General features: G+C 37.9%; 1 protein-coding gene across 2 annotated transcripts in view; it reads right to left on the bottom strand.

The window, feature by feature from the left end:
* FKBP5 (FKBP prolyl isomerase 5) overlaps positions 1–17255 on the bottom strand; it is a 51247-nt gene extending 33992 nt beyond the window's left edge. The window contains exon 1 of one of the 2 annotated variants that reach the window (XM_081325214.1): positions 17191–17255. The gene's annotated coding sequence lies outside the window, so the exon portion shown is untranslated. The remainder of the gene's footprint in view (positions 1–17190) is intronic. The other variant, XM_081325213.1, reaches the window with a different exon arrangement.
* Positions 17256–19025: the final 1770 nt, after the last annotated feature.

Genomic DNA, 19025 nt, shown 5'->3' with positions numbered 1-19025 from the left:
CTAAGTCAAGAACAATTCTTGCCAGGTTAACATTTCATTTTTTGATTCTGGAATTTCCTTATTGGATAATGAGAATACTATAACTATAACATAACTTGATTTCAATAAAGCATTTGCCAAAATACCCTTATGGCATTCGAATAACCTAGCTACTTAAGTATGGGCTGGATTGCATGATTTACTACCATTTCATTTTGCATAGTTTTTTCTATATAGTTCAGAACTTTTCTTTAACATCATCTCTTATTCTGGATCCACTATAGGAAAGTTCAATTCTAGTTCCACGTAGACCGCCCAGGACAACACCTAAGGCTGTGCTGCCACCAGTTCAGCTCATTCCCTTCCCCCGCTACCACTTTTCTAGGATGGTCACGAACCACCTGCCAGGTGCCAATGTAACACAGGTGGTACCCGTACCACTGGTTGAAAAGCCCTGTTATAAGAGATTAAAAGATTTGGGTAGGACTCTAGACTTAAGGGGAAAGAAGAAAATAAAATATGATAGCATTCTTCTGTTAGCTGAAAAGTTAGCATACAGAAGGTCAAGACGTCCTCTTTCATTCTAATTTGCAGATGGAATAATGAATTTAGGTTATAGAAAGCATTCCAGTTGAATGTTAGAAAAAAACTTCTCTAACAATACATACGTATATAGCCATATCATGCCACTCTGACTCATGGAAAGCAACACTGTGAAAATTGCAGATACAAAGCAAAAATAGAAAGCAAAAGAAATTAAAGATGTGAGATAAGCAAAAGGAAATATTAAATCCAGTTTACATAATGCTTGAATCATTTTTTAACTTCCACTTCATCCACACGTAGATTTCTACACTACAGTTTTTCAACTGAATCCTTATCATTTTCTTAAACCACCTCAACACACTTTCATATGTGTATTTGTATTCACTCCACGTTAATAATTTACTCATTCATTCAACATAGTTTTAAATATCTCTTGATATAATAATTTTTCCAGTTACTCAGAAAGGTGGTAGACTACCTATAAATGTGTTCAAGTAGAAGCTAGATGTACACAGTATGTACACAAATACACTGTGTGCACTTGAGGAATGCTAAAATTAATAAGTTAAATTTTCAGCTGTTTTTTCTGTCCTAAAATCTAAACAGTGTAAGGGTAATATATATTACTGAATTATAATTAAAATATAATTAAAATGTTCTTATTAAAAATTCCAGCTAAATCTTTAAATGGTAATTATCAATTCTACTTGTCTAGATTTTTTTCAATTTATATAGTATGAAAAATGTTAAAGTGTAACTTTAATAAGTAGTAATGAATATTATTTTATATGATTTAAGTTGTAGTGATTTGTTTAAAAATTGGCTGAATGGCATGCAATATAACATTCTTTTGCTATTCCTTTTTCCATGTTTTTCATTTTCTTTAATCATCTTTGGAACATGTAAGTACACATACTGTAGATAGAGACTCCAGCTCTATAAATGCAACCTACTACTATTATACTGTAGTTGCTGCTGTTGGGAAAAAATCTGATTTTAAACTAGTTTTCCATCACAGCTTTCACTTAAAATTGTATGCATTATGTGGGCTTAATGGCCAAGAAGCCTTCCCCTCATACAAAGAGGTCCAATAATGACAAACAATAAGAGATATATTCAAAGATGCAATGATATCATTGGTGGATTTTTTTTTATCTGGAAGGGAGAATTTAAAGTTTATGGAAACAATGGGTCTTAATAATCTATGTCATTTATTTTTGCTAAAAAGGCAAAATAAGTTGCTTATGCCTGGCATAAGGAAATATCCAAGTACTGTGATGACACATATAACTTTTCCCTATAAAATTAATATATGCAGCATGTAGGGATTTTTATGTATATAATACTACCAATACATGTATAATGGATATGAAGAAAAAGAGGGCAAAAAGTAAAGAAATTAAAGCTGCAAGTACATCTTATCTGCCTACTGTAGTTCTACTCTGCTCACAAAATGATTTATGATCAGCAATATGCCTGCTGTCCAAGAAATGTTTGGCAAAGCTTTATTTGTTTTGTATGTTACAAAATCCTTTCCTTCAGGCAAATATCACATTTTAATCTTAAATACAAATAGCCAAGACACAAACAATTAAATTAAGAAAGTGCTCTCAATCTCTCATATATGCATGCACATATGACTGGCCCTAAATTATGAATAAAGCACATAAGCTTGTTCCAGGGCATTGTGGGAGCAACTAGAAAAGCTAGCCCTGCCCAATACTGGGTACAGAAAAGCCAACTATCCAAAGGCATGCATATATTGTCAATACATGTTTTAAATATGTTGTCTGCTACTTGAGTCAATTTTTGTGCCAGAATTCAACTGAAGTCAAGTTTCTCTATATTTTACATTACTTCTAAGTCATAAATGATAAATCAACATAGGTTCCAGCTCGATCTGCAATGGAATGGATTCATTTTTTAATTTAACTTCAATGTGAATGGCTTATGTCAGTTCTTAAATGAAACAGAAAAAAATGCTCAACCTTTGACTGAAAGGAATACTGATGCATTGTGTATCAAATATGAGGCATGAATCCAATGTAGTTTTAAACTTTTAACCTAGAGGCATCACTTTAATTGTAAGCAATTTTACTAAAGTATGTGGAATGGGTTGATATACTGTATGTATCTTCTAGCTGGTGGGTTACTAGACTGGAGGCAGCTGAAGTTTATGGGTGTGATTTGTTTATCAAATGGTTGTTCAACTTGTCCTTGACTTACGATTGTTTTTCGACCATTCATACTCAGGAATGCCTAGGAATGAGTGCTTTATGGCTGTAAATAACTTCGAGCTGCTGTAAAACAACATGCTGGCTGCCCTCAATCATAGATCACATTTTGAGTGCTTGGCAACTTATTTACATTTATTACAGTTTGCCAAGTGCCCTATGATCACCTTTGCAATCCTCTCTGCCGGCTTCCCCAGAAAGTCAACAGGGAAGCTGGCAGGAAAGGTTCCAAGTGGAGGGGACATTGGATTTCAGGTCCATTTCCCCCAGTGAGTTGAGGGATTTTCCCTCCCCTGGAGGATGAGACCTCAAACCTGGTGAAAACTCTAGCGAATAACACCATTCTGAGCCTTTCAAGAATGCTCACATTCAGTATCATTTTCCTTCTGGAGAAAAAACATTGATTTTGCTCCTCTGGAAGTCTGGAGAAATAGACCTCAAATCTGGCAAAAACGCAAACGAACACCAATATTTTGGAAGACTCAAAGCGTTGCATTTAACGGTGTTTTCTCCTCACAAACGCCAGCATTCTAAACCTTTCGGAATGATGGCATTTATTAGTGTCCTGAGACTCCAAATTTGATAGCAAATGTCATCATTCTCATGACTATTCTTCCTGGTGGGCAAATAGATGGTCCAGGCCTCCTGAGTATGATGCCCCACCACATCCGGAAGGCCCAGGCCCTCTCCCAGCACTCCACTTAACAACTGTAATTGAGAGAACTGGGATTACAGTCATTAAGAGAAGCGGTCACATGGCATCTTGCTTAACTGCCGCTTCGCTCAATGACTTATATTTTGGGCCCAATTATGATCATAACTGGAGTTTGTGAAGACTCCATCTGCGCCTGATCATTGGAAGAATGCTATTACTGTTCTCTTATACAAAGGTAACAAGAGTGTGCCTGGCAAAGTGTTTGCAAAAATTCTTGTTGTAAGAGTATAGATTCTAGAAGATGGCAGTGAGCAAAATTGTAGTAGTAGAAACAATCTGTAGTAGAAGTACATGCAACCAGATTTTTGTTCTTCAGCAGATAATTCATTTAAAAGTTTCCTGAAAGTTTACAAAAAGAGCACATTAATGAATGGGCTTGAATTATAAAAAATGAAGTTGAAAATTGATTACTTAATGTCATAATATCAGTATATAATGAAAGCAAAGCATGAATAAAAATAAATGTAAGCCTTAATTAGTGATTCAACAAATGTATTAAAATATATATGAAATAAAGTATGCTTGTGCTTATATTAGAAGTGTTGGTTGGTAGGTGTTGATAGGTGAATGTCTATGAATTTCTATGCAAGCATTGCCATGACATTGATTGAAAATCCAAATGTTTTGCAATGGGTATTAAATTCAATAAAGCAATGAGTATGGATCTGAAATTTAATGCACTAAAATCAATGTAATTATGTTTAATATGGAAAATGAAGAGAATTGAAAATCATACATAAATGGTATAAAATTAGACCAAGTAGATAAATTTCATAGTATTCAAGAGAAAATTGATGAAGTAGATCAAACGCAAGTAGAATCATAGTATGTAATATATGTTATGAGTAACAAAAGTTTGATAAAAGAAGCAAAAATAGCTATGAATAAACATGTTATTATAAGAATTGGGCATATTGGGAGAACATTTGGACTTGATTGATTTAAAATCAGGTAACAGGAGAAGGGTTATAAAGGAATGTTGAAAAGGGAATGACCAGTATAAAAAAATAAATACCGGTACTTTGGTCATACAGACAGAAAAATTGCAAAACAAAGTATATGAGGAATACATGAATGAAACAAAGGGAGTTTTGCTTGGCTAGAGTTAATGTGTTTTTTGTTTTGTTTTTGAAAAGAGAGATGAGAAGTTTGAAAAGGTGTGCAGAGATATAGTGAACTGGGTGAGTTTTTAAAATATGTATGTGTAATGTATACTGTTACATATTCATTGTTTCCCACATGGGGAGGCAAAGGATGTTTAAATTACAAATTAATCATTCCACGTTCCGTCAAGTTTTAATTGAAGTTTCAGGATATTAATGATTCCCAGTTCTAATAATAGTTACAGATATTCAGCAAATACATTGTTCATTTAATTTAATCATATCTATTTCCCTGGCAATATTTTCTAAACACCAAAGCAAGTTAACTTTTTTAAAAAATATGTTTTGTAAATAACCATTTTGAATAACTGAAGGAATCTGGGTCAGCTCAAAAGGCTATTGTCTAATAATACCGTTTCCTTTCTACCACTTCTTTTTCAGAACATATTAGCATCTCTTCGGGACAGGAAAAATATCATCTTAACATCATGCAAACTGTACCCGCCAATTGTTTAGGTCATTTGCAGATGTCTCCCTATTACATGTATGCTTTTTCATTCCATTCTTTTACAACATTTAAAATAGTTTAAAATGTAGCCCAAGATTCAACTAGTATTTTAATATTTTAATTAGAGTGTCGGCATCTAATTTAATGGGAAAACTGCAATCCTGTACTTATTTTAATACATAAGTAAGTTCCACTGAATTCACTGCTTTATCTATGGGTAAACTATTTATAGTATTGCTATCAGACCTAGCCCTTGTAAACATTCTCAATATTTTTTCATGTAAAAACCTTTGGTGAAATATATATGGAATGGCTGAAAAATGCAATTTAATTCTCACCACTATACAGAAAGAAACAATGGCACCACTGCACTGCACTATACTATGTAAAATTAAATTTTAGTTAATATTTAACTAAATTTAGTTAATTTTCACTAATTCTCCAATTTTATTGATAATTCTTAAAATAGTTCATGGTACTTTAAAATCCCTAGAATGTAATACATTCTAAAAACAGTAAAACCTCAGACCCCGGTTTATATTTTCACCATAAATATAATTATGGTCTTTAAAATGGAACCGCATCTACATGGAGGGAAGTGTGTAGTGGGGTGCCCCAGGGCTCTGTTCTGGGCCCAGTGCTCTTCAACATCTTTCATCAACGATTTGGACAAGGGGATAGATGGGGAACTCATCAAATTTGCAGATGACACCTAGCTGGCAGGAATAGCCAACACTCCAGAAGACAGGCTTAAGATACAGAAGGATCTTGACAGACATGAACACTGGGTGCTATCTAACAAATGAAATTCAATGGTGAAAAAAGTAAGGTTCTACATTTAGGCAAGAAAAACCAAATGTACAGGTATAGTATAGGGCACAGGTCTGCAACCCGCATGCGGCTCTTTCAGCCATCTCCTGCGGCTCCCAGTCTTCTGTTGTGTGTAGTCCCCCCGAAAAAGTGGGACTAAAAAGTTTAACCAATCAATTCAAATATGGCTCCACTCTTCAGTCAAACCTTGTTCTGCGCATGTACGCGCATGCGCACGCTTTTTTTGCGGCTCCCAGTTTTTCCTTTTGTGAGGGAACTGGTTCCGAGTGGCTCTTTCACTGTTTCAGGTTGCTGACCCCTGGTATAGGGGGTACCTTGCTCAATAGTAGTGACTGTGAGAGGGATCTTGGAATCCTAGTGGACAATCACTTAACTAAGAGCCAATAGTGTGCTGCAGCTGCCAAAAAAGCCAACACAGTGCTAGTTCTGCATTAACAGAGGAATAGAATCAAGATCACATGAATACCACTTTACAATGCCTTGGTAAGGCCACACTTGGAATACTGCATCCAGTTTTGGTCATCACAATGTGAAAAAGATGTTGAGACTCTAGAAAGAGTACAGAGAAGAGCAACAAAATGATTAGGGGACTGGAGGCTAAAACATATAAGGAACGGTTGCTGGAATTGGGTATGAAGAGAAGGATGAGGGGGGACATGATAGCAGTGTCTCAGGGTCTGCCATAAAGAAGAGGGAGTCAAGCTATTCTCCAAAGCACCTGAAGGCAGAACAAGAAGCAATGAATGGAAACTACTCAAGGAGAGAAGCAACCTAGAACTAAGGAGAAACTTCCTGACAGTTAGAACAATTAACCAGTGGAACAACCTGCCTCCAGAAGCGGTGAATGCTCCAACACTGGAAGTTTTTAAGAAGAGACTGGACAGCCATTTGTCTGAAATGGTATAGGGTTTCCTGCCTGAGCAGGGGGTTGGACTAGATGTCCTCCAAGGTCCCCTCCAACTTTATTATTATGTTATTGTTGTTTACACACACAGACACACACAGACACACTATATATATATATGTATGTATATATATATATATATATATATATATATATATATATATATATATATATATATATATATATATATATATATATATATATATATATATATATATATATATATATATATATATATATATATATATATATATATATATATATATATAAAAGGTAAAGGTTCCCCCGCACATGCGTGCTAGTCGTTTCCGACTCTAGGGACCGGTGCTCATCTCCGTTTCAAAGACGAAGAGCCAGCGCTTGTCCGAGGACGTCTCCGTGGTCATGTGGCCGGCATGACTAGACGCCAAAGGCGCACGGAACGCTGTTACCTTCCCACCGTAGTGGTCCCTATTTTTCTACTTGTATTTTTACGTGCTTTCGAACTGCTAGGTTGGCAGAAGCTGGGACGAGTAACAGGCGCTCACTCTGCTATGCGGCACTCGGGATTTGACCCGCCAAACTGCCGACCTTCTGATCGACAAGCTCAGCATCCTAACCCACTGAGCCACCGCGTCTATATATATATATATTTAATTTTAATTTAATTTAATAATATTTCTATACCGCCCTTCTCCCTGAGGACTCAGGGCGGTTCACAGGGCAAGAGTAAAATACAAAATACAAATATTAAAAAGAAATTAAATGATTGAAATTAAATGATTGCCCAATTTTAAAACAATTGATATACAATTATAAAACCCCAAAGATAAAATTAAGAATACAAAAAATAAAAAACCCCACCAATCCCCATCAGGCTAGGCCGGCTTGTACAAACAAAAACGTCTTGAGATCGCGACGAAAGGAGCGAAGATCGGGCGCCATCCGGAGCTCTACCGGTAACTGATTCCACAGCTTCGGAGCGCCCACAGAGAAGGCTCTCCCCCTGGGGGCCACCAATCAACATTCTCTGATCGGTGGCACCCTGAGGAGGCCCTCTCTGTGGGAACGCACTGGGCGCAGGGAGCTTGATGCCGGCAGCAGGTGTTCCCTGAGGTACTCCGGCCCCCTGCCATGGAGGGCTTTGAACACCATTACTAGTACCTTGAATCTCACCCGGAAGGCAACTGGTAACCAATGCAGCTCACGGAGCAAAGGTGTAACGTAGGAGTATCGGGAGACTCCCAACACAACTCTCGCGGCTGCATTCTGTACCAGTTGGAGCTTCCGGGTGGTCCTCAAGGGCAGCCCCATGTAGAGAGCGTTGCAGTAGTCCAGACGAGAGGCCACGAGCGCATGAGTGACCGTGCATAAATCATTGCAGCTTAGATAGGGCCGCAACTGGCGCACCAGGCGAACCTGGGCGAAAGCCCCCCTAGTCACAGCTCCTATATGGTCTTCCAAGGTGAGTCGTGAATCTAGGAGGACTCCCAAGTTGCGAGCCCTATCTACGGGGGGTAATAGTTCACCCCCCATAGCAAGAGGTGGAATGTCCGAATAAACCCGGGATGAAGGTATGCAAAGCCACTCAGTCTTGTCGGGGTTGAGTTGAAGTCTGTTCCTCCCCATCCAGACCCGAAACCGCCTCCAGGCAACGGGACATCACGTTGAGGGCATCACTGGGGTGGTTTGGGGTCGAAAGGAAAAGCTGGGTATCATCATTTATATATTTATATATATATATAAATTTCCTCAAGTTGATCTTTATGTAGTTTTCTGGGCAATAGTATGGAAGTATCTTCTCCAGAGATGGTTTCTGATTCTGATAAACTAACTTGTAGTCATCATTGACAGTGTCCAATCCAATATCTAACCAGGATGTGACTAGTAGACAAGTTTGGGCAAATCCTACCACAAAATTTCCAAAATTTGGAAGAGTGGCAGATCGCTGACAGACCAGAATAAAATAGAAATAAAAAAGTGACTGTGCAGCTTGCCAGTCTTAGCCAGGTACTATGGATCCTCTCTTGGTTTGAGAAGAAATTACTTTGAACCAAGGAATGCCAAGTTTAAGGTATATGCATTCCTCACATTGCATTTAGTCACCTTATGACAAACTATGCCACCACTGAAGTTCTTCACTGTTTGTGAGACTGTCAGCTACTGGTACACTGTCAAAGGAAGCAAACAAATTGGGAAAATGATTTGAGTTTGAAAGTCATGATTTAAAAAGTTTTAAATAATTTAAATAATTGAAGTCTAAGATAGTCTATAGTTTGGGTTATCGTTCATAACCAAACAATGGTTTTTCCTTTTAAATATTCCTAAATGTCATTCTTCGGTGACCTCATAAGAATCAACAATGTACAGTGTACATATAGGGGTACCTTTAAATATCAAATTGCTGAACAGGTCAATTGTCATTTGTCATATGTTGAGAAAACTGTTAGCAATTAACTAACAATGTTACATACTGCATGAAGAAATCAACTGTTACACGAAATGGCTGAAATTAGTGTATCAAATAGACTTTTATTGTAACATTACTGCTGATTAATTGCAGCAATGCAATTAAATGCAGTCTCTGGCCAAATTTCTTATTGAAATTAGGCATATTGGTCTTAAAGGTTTATTAACCAAAAATTGAATTTTCAGATTTTTTACAATTTCCAAGTTATTTTATAAGCCATTATAAATGTTAAGTAATTCATAAATTTCTTCCCACTTGTTTTTCCAAATTCCCTATCAGGTTTAGCAAGATTCACAACAATTTGGAATATAAATTGTCCTAGCTCCCCCAAGTGGCAATACTAATTTTTCAAAAATATTTGAAATAATGTTTTAAACAAAACATTTTTACTATTAATCAACATTACATGTCAACTTTCCCTAGAAGCTAGAAGCAGGGTGGCTGGAGATGGAAATTATTACAAAATAAATTTCAATCAAAGCACTACTTGTTTCTATTCTGAACCACTGAAATAAGAATTTCTGCAATAATCTACTGTAAATGTTTAAAGGATCAGGTGTGAGGAGACTGTGGAACTGAAACACTTCAATATCTTCATCTGTTGATGAAGCCAATTAATATAATATACAACACTGCCATAGTTTTCTTGTACTGCGTAAGATCAGTAATTTACTAAATAAAAGTCCAGAATATTCTAACAAGACTAGCAGTTACAGGGAGAAAACTGTGTATCAAAAATTAAAAGTGCTAAAAAACAGCAACAACACAATACTAAAAATACTTCAATTTACTGCTAAGTCATAGATATTCATAACTGGAGAACAAAGCAAATTACCCAACTGAGTTAGATGACAAGAATTAGGGCTTACTCAAGAGGTCTAAAAATACCTCTTAATTTAATTTTATTAATAGAATAAAGAGTTTTTCACACACACACTGTTCCATTCACTGGTTCTCAAAGTATTCAAGAAACAGCATTGGAAGACAATACATAATAGATAATCCATTTTCAATTTACCGTATTTTCTGGCATATAAGACGACCCCTGACTTTTGAGAAGATTTTTCGTCTTATACGCCGGAAAATACTTACATGCCAGTTGCCAAGTGTCCGACACAAGCCTGATTCAGCCCCGTCTGATGCAAATGGTGCAAAGCCACGCGCTCTTCCAGGCCAGACTCTGCAAACAGCATGCCAGAAGCCACAACCACCACGGGAACTCTGAGTCCCTGCCTTTCGGCAGCCTGCACGGCCAAGTGCGATCCAGCTTTGAGATAGCATTTGCAGATGGAGCAGCTGCCGCGTCTGGAGCCAAGCCCCACCCAGGAGACGGTTGGCCAGGCGGGCCCGGAAGACACGCTAGAGAGCCGGGCTTGGGGCGGCCATGCCGAGGCCGGCTGGCGAGGGCCGCTGCATGGTCTGCGGGCAAGAGGGGCGCCAAGTACCGCTGTTCCACACTCTGTGACCGGGCAAGCGATTCTTCCAGTCGGGGCGGGTCAGGCGGTGCCTCGGCAGGAGCAAAGGTGCTCCCTTCCTGTCGAGCAGCGTGCCTCTGGGGACCGCCTGCCCCTCCTCTTTTCGGGGACCTGACAGCCAGCATTGGAAGCGCCAGCATGGCCAGTCCTACAGAGAGCAACGGCGGCGGCTGCAGTAGCCGCCCCAGGAGCTGACAAGAGTTTGCCCTCCATCACCCGTTCGCCATCAGCCGTTTAACCACGGGTCGCCATCGCCTACCTCCATTCACCCAGCGATCCTGCCGTCCAGCAGAAAAGAGAAAAGATCAGAGAGGTGAATAGTATTTTCCGGCGTATAAGACGACTGGGTGTATAAGACGACCTCCAACTTTTGAGAAGATTTTCGTGGGTTAAAAAGTCGTCTTATACGCTGGAAAATACGGTATATGTCATAATTTGTGGGGAGAGTAGTAGTTTCACTATTCTTTATACTCTATGCTGAAAAACACTATATGCAGATGTCACAGATCCTATCTCTCTTTAATATAACTTACTTTTAGCTTTCATTCTTAATTCACATTTACAAAATTATAGGCAAAATACTGCCATGTAGAGAAAATATATTTTCTTGGATAGTAAATTCCAAATCTCTGCTGTATGTGTTGGTGAGTAGATCAAGCAATTAGCATGCACATTTCTTTAAGAAATTTAAAATAATAGTATGTGAAGGATTGAAACCTCTTATTTTTATTACAATTCTGTAATCTTTATATCATTGTAAATTGATAACAATGTAATAAATTCTGACTATCTCAGGTGGAATGAATGAGAAAATGTAAAGTTTTATACTTGGAAATAAGACAAATCTGTGATCTTATCCTTATTACCTTATAATACTCCTGTTCTTAGCCTGCCATGCTGCTCAATATTTTCTTGTACTAAGTAATTGACACAATGATGGAAGTAACCACCACTTTTTTTTTAATTTGCCACCTTTATATATCACTTTTTCTTTGATCTATAGGTCTATAGATTAAAAGCATTTAGTAAAACTATTTTTATTCATTTGTCTGAACAACACAAAATTAACATGCAGAATTAAACTATACTATTTAGAAACTCCTATAATATTCTCTACTATGTAAATATCAAAGGATTTCTATCAAAACTAGTAACAAATGCACAAATTGGCCTTTAAGCATTTGCTGCTAATTAACTCATATGCATTTTATTTTATTACACAGAATATTGATACTCATTGCAGTATGTTTTATGATAGCACTTCTCTTAACCTCATTTTCAAAGGTTTATTAGTGAGCCACCAAAGCTGAAACCTTGAAGGGTTCTTGTTTAGGCGCTCAATTATATGACTTCTTTTATGTCACTAACCAAAGAGACTTTGGAAACTATCTGTTTATAAAATCAATTTGCCTGCTATTAGCAAACTCTAAAAATCAGATTTTCTACATTTTACAGACCCAAATATTAACTTAAAAGGCGTTTAGTAAATAAAAGGCAGGGAGTTAACTCCCCTTGTCATTAAATAATTTAATAATTCTATATCAAAACCAATTATAGACATTTTATTTTATAAATACCATTATTATTTAAAAGCAACACTAAAATATCTCAACTTTCACGACTACTACCTTAAAAAGACACCATAACTAGATATCAAGTCAGATGCAGACTTTTGTGAAACTGATAAAATATTTGTATCAGTTGCAATCAGTCTGAGATTATAAAGAAACAACAATCCTAAATAAATGCAAGGCTCTTACCACAGCTTTTGCTATTACATAGACAGACATTTAGAGGTATATTTCATTATTCATATTTAATTTTACAGCAATATCAGGAACATTTATTGTATGAAGTATGAAAAGATAATACCCATACTGCATTTTACTATTCTGCAATAATTGCCTTATAGTTAGTTCATAAATGGAACTAGAGATGACAGTGAAGCAATTCTTATTAGACATGGGACTTACAATAAAATAAACACCATATCCGAAATTAAGAAGCTTAAAAAACACTACCAATGTAAGACTTACGCAGTTGAATGGAAAGGCAAGGCAATGCCCAAAGACTACCAAGAGATTCATTTTCTAGCTTACAGAATAAAATGCAAACCATTTTTAAATTAAAAAATCATGATGGATGAGTATTATAGACTTAGATACCAGCATCTATGAGTAGTAACAGAATTCTATTCTAGGTACAATTCTGCTCTGGAATCTGATACAGTTCCATTATAGGTTCGAGGAGGCTCCCCATTGTAGAAAATAGGACACCTCTGGAACAATTTATAAAGTTCATTATTGTAGAAAATCCTGTTCTATAAAAAAATATTCTTGACTTGTAGTAAACATGTATTCATGAGAATGTGCAACATCGTTTGAAAGTTTTTAGATGTCTCATTCACAAACCGAAGTTCCAGACTAGGATTAAACTTGTAGATTCCATGAAATAAAACAGTTAAGAATAAATTTCATCTTCACTTATAATGCTAGATGACAGTTCATACTAGAGCAAATGTCTGCCTGAACTATTTTCCTTCCACAACAAGCATACTTGAGTCATTACTTTTTAAAAAATGAAAAAGTTATATTCATCAAACTGTTCCGCACATCATTCTATGCAATAATTCACAGTGGTTAATTAACATTTAGCATGCTGTGTTAACTTTTTATAGTTTAATAAACAATGATTAAACAAAACATGGTTTAGGATATCCAACCCAGATCAGTGCTCTTTGAATGACACTAGCAATCCAAATTAAGGGTTTTTAAACTTTTCTAAAGAACATTTGTGAAGCTTACTACAGTATTATCAAACACACTTTTCTTAATACTTTTTCCTTAATTTGGTTATATTGGGAGTAATTTTCAATTTCTCTTATTCTAGTCTTTGTCATATGAATATTAATGAATACTGACAATACAATACCAAAAATAATTTATTAAATTTGTTTGACAGAGATATAAATTTATTCTCATCTAATAGATTGAGACTTAAACATCAAAACAGAGCCAAATCATGTTACGGTTTCAGTGGTTTTGTTGCTATTGTTAAATCATTAAAAGCACCAAATCCAAGATAATAAACCTATTCTATTTCTTTACAATGGAAGCTAATGGCATGTTGAAGGCTCCAACTATATTCAAGTAAAAGCACTTATGATGTGAGATTTTATTTCATGAAGCAAACTTTGGTCCCTGTTATTCTTCAAGATGATACAACTGGTATGAGAGGTACTGTTCCTTGGCCCATATTAATTAAAGTATTTTTAAGGGAAAATATTCCAAAATATGAATAATTAAATGTATAGGAATTGGGGAGAGAAGCAAACAAAATCAGCACTGGAAGGGATTCTAGAAGCTGCCCATAACCGAAAGAAATGCTGCACGACTACTTGGGGAGGACACTTAAAAAGATGTGCTAAGCTTGGTAATGAGACAGCACCTAAATAAACAAAGTATTAAGTCTCACCAGCCAAACTATCAACAACTACCCAGACAGGGATTTAAGAGACCATAAATCAGATATAGTACACCTTGTGCCTCCTGAAGCTAAAAGAGGACAAAAGAGGAGATCAAAGGCACTATAATTACAGATAAATACAATTAGATGTCAGATTCATGTGAGATAAACAAACAAACAAATAAAATGTTGCAAGCTATCAGTCTAAAAACTATAGCCTTTTTATCTAGACTTTCACCTACATTGTGCTAATCACTTCTGAACTTTTACTATAGGGGAAGAACTGTACTGAGTTATATAGTTTTTTTATTTCATCTGAGTAGATGGGATTCTTCGCAATATTTTTTTGCCTTGCTGAGGTAGAAGAATAATGGCTAGTATAATATGCAGAGTGAGACAAGAGTGATGTTTGCAGGTTTACATAAATCCTAAATCTCTCGTACAATCAATATTATGAGTTCTCATGTCTGAACAAAGATTCTGATGGTTCAGTCATTAAATATGATTTAAATGAGTAAATTCACCTGTAGTTTGCTAAACAGAATGAACATAAATTTATACAATTTTTCCTATGTATTATACCTTAAGCAGAAAGCAAACCCAATGAAATGCCCATAAACCAAGTTTGAAAATAAGTTACAAGAAAATATTTTTCAAATTTTAAACACTTTGTGAAATTCCTATTGCTCTAAACTGCAGTCCTTATTAATACAATATTCAAGCAGTATTCAGAAAAGGAATATAAAGTTTAGTGAAAGATAACTGGAAGCACTTATTCTCACAACCTTAAGTTTCCCTTCAGCCATCTTTACTATGTAGGCATTCTTGAAAAGTGGTACTATGCAACATGAAAACTATAAGGAAGTTATGCTTAAAAGATTTTTCACTCAAAATTCTGCATCAACAAATTTCTACCTTTCAGCTGGTTCTAGTAATGAACATTTAATTTTGCAAAACAAAAGTACTCTTTAAGTGCAACTGTAACTCATGTCAAGGCTGCAGAAAAACTTCTGGTATTTTAAATAAACCTGAAATATGTATTTTATCAAAGAATCCATTTGGTATAGTGATTAAGACATTGGACTGGAAACTGGGACATTATGGATTCTCGCCTTCCCCTTAGGCGTGAAGGGTTTTGGATAAGTCATTTTTTCTCACCCCAACTCACCTCACAGGTTGTTTGTTGTGTTGGGGAAAATAGGTGGGGGAAGGAACACTATGTACACTGACTAGAATTGTAGAATATAAGGGCAATATATAATTCTAGTAAATAATTCTACTTTTACTGCTACTTTTTGACAAATGAACATTTTATTATGGTGTCTTTACCAATGAATAGGAGGGGGGAAATAAAAGTATCTGGTTGCTAGAGCTTATTACAGACATTATGATATTTTTAACCATTGTAGTTAGTTATCACATAATTGTTCATGGCCCAGAGTCACTGTGTCAAGAGAGATGGCCATATGAATCTAAACAAACAAACAAAGTATAAATTTGTTTTCATGGTTCAGGCATAAATTTGGCAGCAGTTTCTCATGCATAGCCCTACTGAAAATAAATAGGAACTAACTAAGAGGACAATTGTGTTTTCACCCTAATTTTTTAGGATTGCTTCTTGCTAGTAAGTTCAATGGCACTTGTATCAAAAACTTTTTGATCATGGGATTCATTATTTTGTTCTTCTACATGTCAGGACATTTTAGGCAGGTTCTGACAAATACTTTTTTTGGAAAGCATATAAGCTTGGGACAATACTGTCTCTTGTCTCTCTATCTGACAACAAAGTTTCCCACTGATTTTTGTCAACTGAGACCAACATTTATAGGAACACACTCCTTGCTCATTTAAATATGTTTGGCTATTTAGAATGAAAATGACAAATCTGCACAACTTGTTGCCCAGACTTCATTCTTAACCTATAAAAACAAGCACAAGAAACCAACCCCAAAAGGTGCAAAGGCAGGAGTCTGCCAGGTAAATTGAAAATTCTGAGAACTCGGGGACAACATCTCTTTAGCAGAGAGTGGTTCAGAAGAAAACTGTCTCTATGAAGCCTTTCCTCTAGTCTTCTTCGTGTTTAACTTGGGCTGGCAGTCTAGTTCCAAACCAGCCCAAAGCCATGATAAGAAGGAAATAAGATGAGAGTTTAAATCTCTCTTCCCCTCCCCAACCCAGGATTCCAAATTATCCTTGCACAATTCGAGAAAGGGGAGAGAGAGAGAGAGTGGCCACAAAAAGACCTTTCCCCTTCTTTCTGGTTGTGTGCTAGGGTAGTAACATTTACTGCCACAACTGTGTTATTTATAAAAATGGACCCTACAGTCTAGGCTGCAAACGCAAGGTGTGTCAACATCTCCAGAAGCCGTGACTGCTGCGGGGTTGCTGCTGGGAGCAAACTGGGTCTTCATTCGCGCCTTCTCCCTTTTCTCTCTCTCTCTCTCTTTCTATTCCCGCCCTTCCTATTAAGACCAGACGCTGCATTTGCAATCATTCTTAGGCCGGCTTCCATGTCAAACTGATGGTGAGGGACGTGTTATTTCTCGTTTTCTTTTCGTGTTTTAACTACAAATGTTCCTTTTTAAAAGCCAGACCCGTTCCACTCAAGTCTCTGGCAAAGAAACGGAAAGCTTGGCCCAAGAACTGGACCTGGAAAGCAGCGGCGGGTGGGGTGGGGGGGTGGGGGTGGAATGAGTGGCGGTTGTTACCAGGATGAGAGCAAGTCGCCACCAAGCAGCAAATAGCCCGATCTGCTGAGATTTCCCTGCAGGGAAGAGAATGAAAGAGGCCTCTCCAATGGGAAAAGATAAGGGGGCCGAAGGGTGGCTGCAAAGCTCCCCGTACGCAGACTGATGAGGCTGGAGTCTCCCCGGCCAAGAAACCTCTCCGCTTTCTGAGGAGACGAGGCACTGACTGGCAGGGCGCCTTTTTTCTCTTCACAAAGCCAAGACGCCCCCAACCCGAGAGCCAATGCCGGGTACCTGCCCTTGCCGCCGTCCGCTCCGGCTCCGCCGCCACCACCGCCGCCGCGTTACCCAACCAGAAATGACAACGAGCTACCGGCGCTGGCCGCGAGTCCCCTTCGTGAAAACCCACCTTCTCGTGCCTACTGGCCCTGGCGCTTGCCAATCAGTAGCCACGGCACCTATAGCGCTTTCTCATTGGCCACGTCTCCCTTCCCGTATGTAAATAACTCCTCCTTCCAATTGACAATTAACCGCCCGAGGGGAGTCCGAAGTCTCGAGTTCCCAGCCCCCCCCCTTGCTTCTGCGAAATTATTATTTTTTAAATAGAGTAACGCAGAATAAAATCCCAGGTATTAAGTCTCCACCCGATGAACTCCACTACTTAGCTCAACTGGCTATAACATATCTACCCCCTCCCCCAACGCAATCTTCAGGGATGCCCTGGATGGGCAGCATCTTTAATTGAATGCTGTTCAAATCCCACAGGAGGCTGTGTTCTGATTCTTGTTATTGTTATTTCCCCCCCCCCCCGTTTTGTTATCTTCTTGTTCCTCTTCTAAATCCTTTAACCTGGGGATGGATGGGCAGAACCCTACCCGTTTAGCAATGTAGCGTAAACGGTATTTACGCAATCCCTATTCTGATGTTTATTTAAAAGGCAGGTAGAGGGCAGACTCTGGGGACAAATTTCCGTCAAAGATCACAGGCGACTGTTTTGCCCAGGGTGTAATTTGATCTTGTATATACCTATCCCCACTCGACCCAGGTATAACTTTCTCGGCACCCTCTCGTGATAAAAGGAGAGGTGTTTTCCAACGCCCTCTCTGTTTGGAAGGTAAGAGGAACTTGCAAAACCATCTTGCAAAAACGTGGCTCCGAAGAGTTCGTTTTTCCAAAAATAGCATTACTATTTTACCGAGCCGTACGAGTACGATAGATGATCCCGTTCCTAAGAATTCTTGGCTAAAATCGTGGCTAGGAAAGAGATCGTTCTTAAATCGGCGCCTGCGGAGAAACGCTGCTCGAGTAAAATCTACCCCCAGGCAAATTGCTACAGGTTCTTTCAACTTGGAATATTCAATAAATCCTGCTTGAAACCTTCGGTTTAAAATAATGAAAAAAGGCTTTCCTCTCTAGCTGTATACCTGGCTCACGCACCCGTAGATGGAGCCATCACGTTTGGGTTTTTCCTTACTACTTGTACTACCGTACAAGTCGATCACTGATCGTGCATGTTTTTGTTTTTCTGAAAACGTCCATAATGTTATGAAATCTCGACCCTTTCTCCTGGCCAAGATTCTTTCGCAGGAGACCATTTTATTCAATCCAGCCTCTCTCTGTCTCTCTCTGTGTGTCTCTCTCTCCCTCTCCCCCACCCCGCCCTCCAACATTTGTGATCAGAGCTAGAAAAAGAAGAAGAGAGGTCAACAGTGGCTGGTTTCTCCGCTGGAAAAAAGGCTCGGATGGAACTAAGCTAATCAGTGATCTAGGATGCGGGAGGTTATTTTGTCAGTGGCTCTAGAAAGTTGGGCTGAAGTATGTGGGAATAGCTGAGGACAATTATGGAAGCTGACTTTTCGAAAACCTAGATATTTCTCCACCAGTACAGAGAATTAAAGGTGAAAAATTGCCCACTTCCCAAGTAAATGAAGGTAAGCATTAAGTCAAGACATAATTTCACCATGGTCTGATCACTCAGCAACCCCCCCATCCAAAAAATCCCTGCCTTCAACTCACCCTCTATGTCTCCATATTATGGTTTTAATTGCATTTCAATATTTGTTCATTTTGCAGGCAATAACAAGGGAGGAGGACAGCGTTAATGCTATGGAATCTTTATTTTCTTCAAT

This window comes from Vipera berus (assembly GCF_964194415.1).
Source record: "Vipera berus genome assembly, chromosome: 3".
Classification (NCBI taxonomy): domain Eukaryota; kingdom Metazoa; phylum Chordata; class Lepidosauria; order Squamata; family Viperidae; genus Vipera; species Vipera berus.
This window is presented reverse-complemented; position numbering and strand designations above follow the sequence as displayed.